We start from the raw sequence: 9,699 nt of genomic DNA on the forward strand, positions 1-9,699 counted from the left end.
CAGCCACTCCTGCACCTATATGAGTCTGTTAATTAAAGTCAACTTGAGTTTACTTATGTTAACTTCAATTTAATTGAAGTTAATGGATTTAATAGTTTTGGTACTTTTATAAAGGTGTTTTTAGGTGGGGTTTTTTTGAGCAAAAACGTATTTTTCGTTTTTTCTATAATATAAATGACGTTAACAATTTATTGATAACTAGCAGTATCGCCTGGCGTTGCTCGGGTTTGTAAGGGAAATAACTATATAAGCATTTTTAGAGAGTTACTTCCCTTATAAAAATCGAGCAAAAATGGATTAAAAATGCGGAAAAATGATGGTAAATTTTTTTTTAAATCGTAGACTCATTGTAGACGTGCGCTAATATTAGGCTGTTAAGAAAGGAGACAATACTTTTGGAAGGTATGGTGGGGGAAAAAAAAAACAAGAAAAAAATGTGGTGAAATTTGAAACCAGACCGTTTAGTTTTACATATGAGACAAGACAGAACTATCTGCTGCTTTCTGGAAGGTCCCATTATCACACAGAAAGACAACTATCGGCATTTTGGTCTTTCACATCAGGTACAGCGATTTGGTTGAGGAAATCTTTCAGGGTCAGAAAGAGCAGGTCACCGGCAGTTTCTGAAATGACAAGAATATAATACAAAATATTGACTTTTCTTTTAATTTGCCACCAGTGTGAAGGACGGACAGTGGGGCCAACAGAAAGTGTTAGGGTTTACATATAATGAAATGAGAAAAGAATTATACACAGGCATGACATCTTGAGCAAGTGTCTTCTGCTATAGCCCCGGGCCGACCAATGCCTTGTGAGTGGATTTGGTAGACGGAAACTGAAAGGAGCCTGTCGTATATATGTATATGTGTGTGTGTTTGTCCCCCTAGCATTGCTTGACAACCGGTGCTGGTGTGTTTACATCCCCGTCACTTAGCAGTTCAGCAAAATAGACCGACAGAATAAGTACTTGGCTTACAAAGAATAAGTCCCGGGGTCGATTTGCTCGACTAAAGGTGTGCTCCAGCATGGCTGCAGTCAAATGACTGAAACAAGTAAAAGAGTAAAGAGTAAGAGAGAGGCATGACAGTGTGGTAACATGCTTGCTTCCCAACCACATGGTTCAGGGTTCAGTCCCACTGCGTGGCACCTTGGGCAGGTGTCTTCTACTATAGCCTCAGGCCGACCAAAAGCCTTGTTAGTGGATTTGGTAGACGGAAACTGAAAGATGCTCATCATATATATACATACTAGCAGCATAGCCCGGCGTTGCCCGGGTATGTATGAGCCCCTAGTAGGCAACAACTAATCCCAATCTACTCCTTTCCCTCTAGGGAATGAAGGCGCATGTGTAGGTTGCAATGTCTTCTCTTCACTCGAATACTTCTGTGTATACGATGTTCCTAGCTGTCCTTTGGGCGAAAACATGAAAATATCATTGCGCCTCCCAAGAGAGTTAAAAAGGTCGAGTTGCGTCCCCTAGACTGTCTGTGGTTTGTGTTTAATACACAAATCGGTTTGCTATGTGTGACACATATGATTTAATTAACCGATTTTTTCCAGTAATAAAGTATCCTATTGGAATAAAAAGGGCCATATAGCTCCTTGGAGCAGACATGATGCTCACTGTGAATTAAAAAAAAAATTCCTGCCAATTTGTGAAAGATATTGTCGAAAATATGCCATCTTGAATTTAAACGGGATTTCCCAAAATGGCATGATTTTATCGATTTTTTCTGATGGCAAGGTATTGCATGGAAAACTAACGTCAGAATTAAGTTTCTTAGGGTAACATTAAGCTTTACCATGAGTTTGGTGAAAATCGATTGCAAGTTGCGAAAACTACAACAGAAAATGTGTTGCATATAAGAAGCTTAGATTCTCGACGCCATGTTGAATTAATCAATTTTTTTCAGAACTGGGGGAACTTTTCAAAATTTTAGCTGTGTTAGTTTTGAATTATGACATTGGGCTATGTGTGTGTCAAGTTTCATCAGAATCGGTTGAAAGCCGTGGTCAGAGTGAGGGTACAACCTGACAGACAAACTGCCGTTTATATATAGAGAGATTCATTATCATCATCATCGTTTAACATCCGTTTTCCATGTTAGCATGGATTGGACGGTTCGACCGGGGTCTGGGAAGGCAGCAGGCTGCACCAGGCTCCGGTCTGATCTGGCAGTGTTTCTACAGCTGGATGCCCTTCCTAACGCCAACCACTCCGTGAGTGTAGTGGGTGCTTTTTACGTGCCACTGGCACAGAAGCCAGCACTGGCATCGGCCACGATTGGATGGCGCTTTTTATGTGCCACCGGCACAGGTATCACAACTACAATTATATAAAGTGGAGGACAAACTTTCATTGGTCACATTCTTTTATGAAATTCATATACGGCATCAGACTAATCTTAAACTGTGAGAATACCACATTGTCACCCATAATTATGACCCGAGTATCGATCTATTGCATTTCAATCTGTTTTAGGGTTAGGGGTGGGGGAAGGGTATCTTTTTTTTCTTCAGAAATGTAAATAAACCCAATCTGTTTCTTAAACGAGGGACATATTCATACGGCACAGAATGTTTTTTTTACCTCAATAGACGTCATTGATTGGTTGAATACAGACTGGTCAACAGAAGCGGACCAATTATTCTTCATGACCACATGTTTCACTAATATCAATCTTATCGAGTGGCCAGCATGGGAATAAAAAACCTTACAAAGGTAATAATTATTTAAAACTATAAATTAGAGTATCTGAGAGAGACCACCATGCTGAAATAGCAGTCAAAACCCTGACCCTAAAAACACCTTTTGCAAGATTATTTTGTGTCTGAGTTCTCTCCTAGCGCTATAGGAACATTTAAGGTGGTTTTAGGGTCAGGGTTTTGACTGCTATTTCAGCATGGTGGTATCTCTCAGATACCCAAATATTGACTCTCCCTCTCTTTTACTCTATTACCTGTTTCAGTCATTTGACTGCGGCCATGCTGGAGCACCGCCTTTAGTTGAGCAACTCGACCCCGGGACTTATTCTTTTTGTAAGCCCAGTACTTATTCTATCGGTCTCTTTTTGCCGAACCGCTAAGTGACGGGTACGTAAGCACACCAGCATCGGTTGTCAAGCAATGCTAGGGGAACAAACACAGACACACAAACACACACACATACATACATATATACATATATACAACAGGCTTCTTTCAGTTTCCGTCTACCAAATCCACTCACAAGGCATTGGTCGGCCCGGGGCTATAGCAGAAGACACTTGCCCAAGATGCCACGCAGTGGGACTGAATCCGGAACCATGTGGTTGGTTAGCAAGCTACTTACCACACAGCCACTCCTGCGCCTATGTATATATAGAAATTTAGGATCTTTTCGGTTTGAACGGCAGTTTTTTCTAGTGGTGTCATATGAAATTGTCACCCATAATTATGACCCTAGTATCGATCTATTGCATTTCAATCTGTTTTAGGGTTAGGGGTGGGGGAAGGATATCTTTTTTTCTTCAGAAATGTAAATAAACCCAATCTGTTTCTTAAACGAGGGACATATTCATACGGCACAGAATGTTTTTTTTTTTTTTACCTCAATAGACGTCATTGATTGGTTGAAATTGCAGAAATTGAAGAAAAAAAAACAACAAATATCTTACAAACCATAGAATTTTCTCAATAAAGCCAAGAGAAAAAGATGTTTTATAAACACATTCTACCAGTATACGAAGTTTAAAAGTGTTTAGTTACGTGGAAATTATTTTAAAAAACTGCCGGTCAAACCGAAAAAATCCGAAATTTGTAGTACCTACTTAGAATTAAGTAGTTCAAACTATCCCTTTGTTTAATTTTATTTATCTCCAGCTGTCCCTTCCGGAATCCGTGGACACTTTATTTCTATCCGGTTATTCGTGTTTGGAAATACTTTAAATATTTCTTTCATCTCCTTTTACTTTCCTGTTTTGATAACATTAAGGATGGTCCAAATGCCAAAACAAATCCAGCATCTCAGTTGATAACATACAAATAGATCATCATCATCATTGTTTAACGTCCGCTTTCCATGCTAGCATGGGTCGGACGATTTTGACTGAGGGCTGAGAAGACAGATCGATAGAGAGAGACAAATAAATAGACAGATAGATAAATAGATAGGTCTTCCTGGGGCTATAAACAACAATAACACAGTCTTCTATAGGATCGCCACATTCAGTTGAGAAATATAATTTGTAAGATATTTGTTGTTTTTGTTTCTTCAATTTCTGCAATTTCAACCAATCAATGGCGTCTATTGAGGTGAAGACGTTCTGTGCTGTATGAAAATGTCCCTCGTTTAAGAAAGAGGATCTTTTCGGTTTGAACGGCAGCTTTTTAAAATAATTTCCATGTAACTAAACACTTTTAAACTTCGTATACTGGTAGAATGTGTTTATAAAACATCTTTTTCTCTTGGCTTTATTGAGAAAATTCTATAGTTTGTAAGATATTTGTTGTTTTTTGTTTCTTCAATTTCTGCAATTTCAGCCAATCAATGACGTCTATTGAGGTAAAAAAAAAACATTCTGTGCCGTATGAATATGTCCCTCGTTTAAGAAATAGGATCTTTTCGGTTTGAACGGCAGATTTTTAAAATAATTTCCACGTAACTAAACACTTTTAAACTTCGTAATTATGGGTGGCAATTTCATATGACCCCATTAAAAAAAAACTGCCGTTCAAACCGAAAAGATCCGGTTTCTGTAGAAAAAAAAAATCCCCCGAAGATGGGTGTGGTCCATCTCCTTGCGCGTCGGGTCCACTTTTCTGTTTGACCGGCAGCTTTTTAAAATAATTTCCACCTAACTAAACACTTTTAAACATCGTATACTGGTAGAATGTATCATAATTATGGGTGACAATTTCATATGACCCCATTAAAACAAACTGCCGTTCAAACCGAAAAGATCCGGTTTCTGTACAAAAAAAATCCCCCGAAGATGGGTGTGGTCCATCTCCTTTACCTTTGCCGCAATCCGATGAAATTTTAGGCAAGGTCTGCGCATCGGGTCCACTCTTCTTGAGTAGTACCAAATGTTTTCTTAATAGACTGCTTCTGTCCTTTAGGATTTAGGCAACGATACATTCAACCCTCTCTCGTCCACTGCGCACATTTAAAAGCTTTCTCTACGTAACCCACCGCGAGTCCTTAAAAAAAATATCGACCAGCTTTTCAGGATCGTTCACAATACCAGTAATTATAAATAACCCTAGTCGGTCCCCTTATAGCGTTAACATTTCAGGGCCCTTGTATCCCACTAGTCCCTAATTTGCCCTTAAATCACACTAAAAAAAGGTTTTTCGAATGTTTTCCACACGCGGGTAACCATACGATTATGCAAAAAACCAAAGCAAGGTACTACTTAAGAACAGTGGCCCCGGTGCGCGCACTCCGGCTAGCTAGTCGTGACTAATCGATCCTACGACTACCTTGCAAAGTAAATAGAGCACAAAATAAATAATTTTTTCACACAAAGTAAATAATTTTTGTTGAACAAGGCAAATAAAACACAAAATAATTTTTTAAACAAAGTAAATAACACGCAAAAACACAAAGTAAGGATCGACTAGTCATGAGTAGCTAGGGCGGATGTGCGAGTACGCGCACCAGGACGCAAAGCAATACTTTCTTTGTGTGATTTAAAGTCGATTTAGCTGTTATTTCTAGCACATCTCATACCCCAAAGCAGTACTTTGTGATTTAAAGTCGATTTAGCTGTTATTTCTAGCACATCTCATACCCCAAAGCAGTACTTTGTGTGATTTAAAGTCGATTTAGCTGTTATTTCTAGCACATCTCATACCCCAAAGCAGTACTTTGTGATTTAAAGTCGATTTAGCTGTTATTTCTAGCACATCTCATACCCCAAAGCAATACTTTGTGTGATTTAAAGTCGATTTAGCTGTTATTTTTAGCACATCTCATACCCCAAAGCGATACTTTGTATGATTTAAAGTCGATTTAGCTGTTATTTTTAGCACATCTCATACCCCAAAGCAATACTTTGTATGATTTAAAGTCGATTTAGCTGTTATTTTTAGCACATCTCATACCCCAAAGCAATACTTTGTATGATTTAAAGTCGATTTAGCTGTTATTTCTAGCACATCTCATACCCCAAAGCAATACTTTGTATGATTTAAAGTCGATTTAGCTGTTATTTCTAGCACATCTCATACCCCAAAGCGATACTTTGTGTGATTTAAAGTCGATTTAGCTGTTATTTCTAGCACATCTCATACCCCAAAGCAATACTTTGTATGATTTAAAGTCGATTTAGCTGTTATTTCTAGCACATCTCATACCCCAAAGCAATACTTTGTATGATTTAAAGTCGATTTAGCTGTTATTTCTAGCACATCTCATACCCCAAAGCAATACTTTGTATGATTTAAAGTCGATTTAGCTGTTATTTCTAGCACATCTCATACCCCAAAGCAATACTTTGTATGATTTAAAGTCGATTTAGCTGTTATTTCTAGCACATCTCATACCCCAAAGCAGTACTTTGTGTGATTTAAAGTCGATTTAGCTGTTATTTCTAGCACATCTCATACCCCAAAGCAATACTTTGTGTGATTTAAAGTCGATTTAGCTGTTATTTCTAGCACATCTCATACCCCAAAGCAATACTTTGTGTGATTTAAAGTCGATTTAGCTGTTATTTCTAGCACATCTCATACCCCAAAGCAGTACTTTGTATGATTTAAAGTCGATTTAGCTGTTATTTCTAGCACATCTCATACCCCAAAGCAATACTTTGTATGATTTAAAGTCAATTTAGCTGTTATTTCTAGCACATCTCATACCCCAAAGCAGTACTTTGTATGATTTAAAGTCAATTTAGCTGTTATTTCTAGCACATCTCATACCCCAAAGCAATACTTTGTATGATTTAAAGTCGATTTAGCTGTTATTTTTAGCACATCTCATACCCCAAAGCGATACTTTGTATGATTTAAAGTCGATTTAGCTGTTATTTTTAGCACATCTCATACCCCAAAGCGATACTTTGTATGATTTAAAGTCGATTTAGCTGTTATTTTTAGCACATCTCATACCCCAAAGCAATACTTTGTATGATTTAAAGTCGATTTAGCTGTTATTTTTAGCACATCTCATACCCCAAAGCGATACTTTGTATGATTTAAAGTCGATTTAGCTGTTATTTTTAGCACATCTCATACCCCAAAGCAGTACTTTGTATGATTTAAAGTCAATTTAGCTGTTATTTCTAGCACATCTCATACCCCAAAGCAATACTTTGTATGATTTAAAGTCGATTTAGCTGTTATTTTTAGCACATCTCATACCCCAAAGCGATACTTTGTATGATTTAAAGTCGATTTAGCTGTTATTTTTAGCACATCTCATACCCCAAAGCGATACTTTGTATGATTTAAAGTCGATTTAGCTGTTATTTTTAGCACATCTCATACCCCAAAGCGATACTTTGTATGATTTAAAGTCAATTTAGCTGTTATTTTTAGCACATCTCATACCCCAAAGCAGTACTTTGTATGAGTTAAAGTCGATTTAGCTGTTATTTTTAGCACATCTCATACCCCAAAGCGATACTTTGTATGATTTAAAGTCGATTTAGCTGTTATTTTTAGCACATCTCATACCCCAAAGCGATACTTTGTATGATTTAAAGTCGATTTAGCTGTTATTTTTAGCACATCTCATACCCCAAAGCAATACTTTGTATGATTTAAAGTCAATTTAGCTGTTATTTCTAGCACATCTCATACCCCAAAGCAATACTTTGTGTGATTTAAAGTCAATTTAGCTGTTATTTCTAGCACATCTCATACCCCAAAGCAATACTTTGTGTGATTTAAAGTCAATTTAGCTGTTATTTCTAGCACATCTCATACCCCAAAGCAATACTTTGTGTGATTTAAAGTCGATTTAGCTGTTATTTCTAGCACATCTCATACCCCAAAGCAATACTTTGTGTGATTTAAAGTCGATTTAGCTGTTATTTCTAGCACATCTCATACCCCAAAGCAATACTTTGTATGATTTAAAGTCGATTTAGCTGTTATTTCTAGCACATCTCATACCCCAAAGCAATACTTTGTGTGATTTAAAGTCGATTTAGCTGTTATTTCTAGCACATCTCATACCCCAAAGCAATACTTTGTATGATTTAAAGTCGATTTAGCTGTTATTTCTAGCACATCTCATACCCCAAAGCAGTACTTTGTATGATTTAAAGTCGATTTAGCTGTTATTTCTAGCACATCTCATACTGCTTTAATGTTTTTTTGTGTTTTTGATAATGAACAATAAAGGCCAAAGGGTTTACTTACCTTTAGAGGTGCAGAAGTTTTTCGGCGGGTTTCAAATTGTCCAACGTCTCAACGGAAAAAACTGGGAGAATGATTAAAGAGCGAATCAGGGGACGTAAATAAGGGAGAACGAACTCGAGTGAGTATGAGTGAGGCTAAAAGGAAAACTTTGTGGATTCTGGGTGTGGCAGAATAACGAGGATCTTTAGATATTTCTCTGCTGTTAGGAAGGGCTAAAAAAGGTACGATGATTTTAGGCGGGATCCTTCACGGCAGAATAGTTTGCGCGCCTGGCGAAATGCTTTGTGGTATTTCGTCTGCCGCTACGTTCTGAGTTCAAATTCCGCCGAGGTCAACTTTGCCTTTCATCCTTTCGGGGTCGATTAAATAAGTACCAGTTGCGCACTGGAGTCGATATAATCGACTTAATCCGTCTGTTTGTCCTCTTTGTGTTTAGCCCCTTGTGGGTAGTAAAGAAATAGGTATTTCGTCCGTCTTTATGTTCTGAGTTCAAATTCCGTCGAGGTCGACTTTGCCTTTCATCCTTTCGGGGTCGATTAAATAAGTACCGGTTACGCACTGGAGTAGATATAATCGACTTAATCCGTGTGTCTGTCCTTGTTTGTCTCCTCTGTGTTTAGCCCCTTGTGGGTAGTAAAGAAATAGATTTCATTAGTCTGATACATGTTAGTAAAGATTTTTCTTCAGAGATAAAACGGATTTCAAAAGACCAACTGAAATGAAAGTTTTCTCTCCTTTAGCACAAGCACCTGGGGAAACATAAGGGCACCGCCCAACCATTTCGCCTGACCCACTTTTGAGGAGGAAGTAAAACTGAAGACAACTCCAACTAAGGCCATCATACCATCATCCGCCATGCCAGGTGACCAATACCCCAGATCGTTCCATTCCCGACCTGGTCTTCTGATCCATGTCAGGTTTAAGCATCATAGGGGCACCGGATGAACGGAACCCGGACACGAGTGGTGCCGACGACGATCTTATCTCAGGAAACATGGTTATGGTACAATATAAAGATCTGTGGATAGCCCTGTTGAGGGTTGTTAGGGTTTGATCCTTCTTCAGACGTCCTGGAAGCATTAGATGTCCTTCTAGAAGAGGAGCTCATTCCGGCGGTGAAGGCTGGGGTTGCTTTCTTGCTAATGAAGCGGACCTCTGCACTTCTGAAGTTGGGTTGCGACCGATCCTTAACGAATGACGACGGAAGAATGTATAGTGAAGGGGAGGGTGATAGTTATAGATGTATTATAAAAGGGGGAGGAGGTTTTGGTAGTAGAGAGAGGAAAAGAGGACGAAGATGTAGTGTGAAAGAGAGAGAGAGAGGATGAGAGTAAAAACATAATGGGA

The 9,699-nt window shown here is 38.4% G+C and overlaps 1 long non-coding RNA gene across 1 annotated transcript; it reads right to left on the bottom strand.

The window, feature by feature from the left end:
* Positions 1-440: 440 nt before the first annotated feature.
* On the bottom strand, positions 441-8,732 carry LOC115229016. The gene is made up of 2 exons (XR_003883288.2): positions 8,353-8,732; positions 441-623 (listed from the first exon to the last, which is right to left on the bottom strand). It is a non-coding gene; the product is annotated as an uncharacterized LOC115229016 (long non-coding RNA).
* Between the last annotated feature and the right edge of the window lie 967 nt (positions 8,733-9,699).

The sequence above is a fragment of the Octopus sinensis genome, unplaced genomic scaffold (assembly GCF_006345805.1).
Source record: "Octopus sinensis unplaced genomic scaffold, ASM634580v1 Contig11609, whole genome shotgun sequence".
NCBI lineage: Eukaryota > Metazoa > Mollusca > Cephalopoda > Octopoda > Octopodidae > Octopus > Octopus sinensis.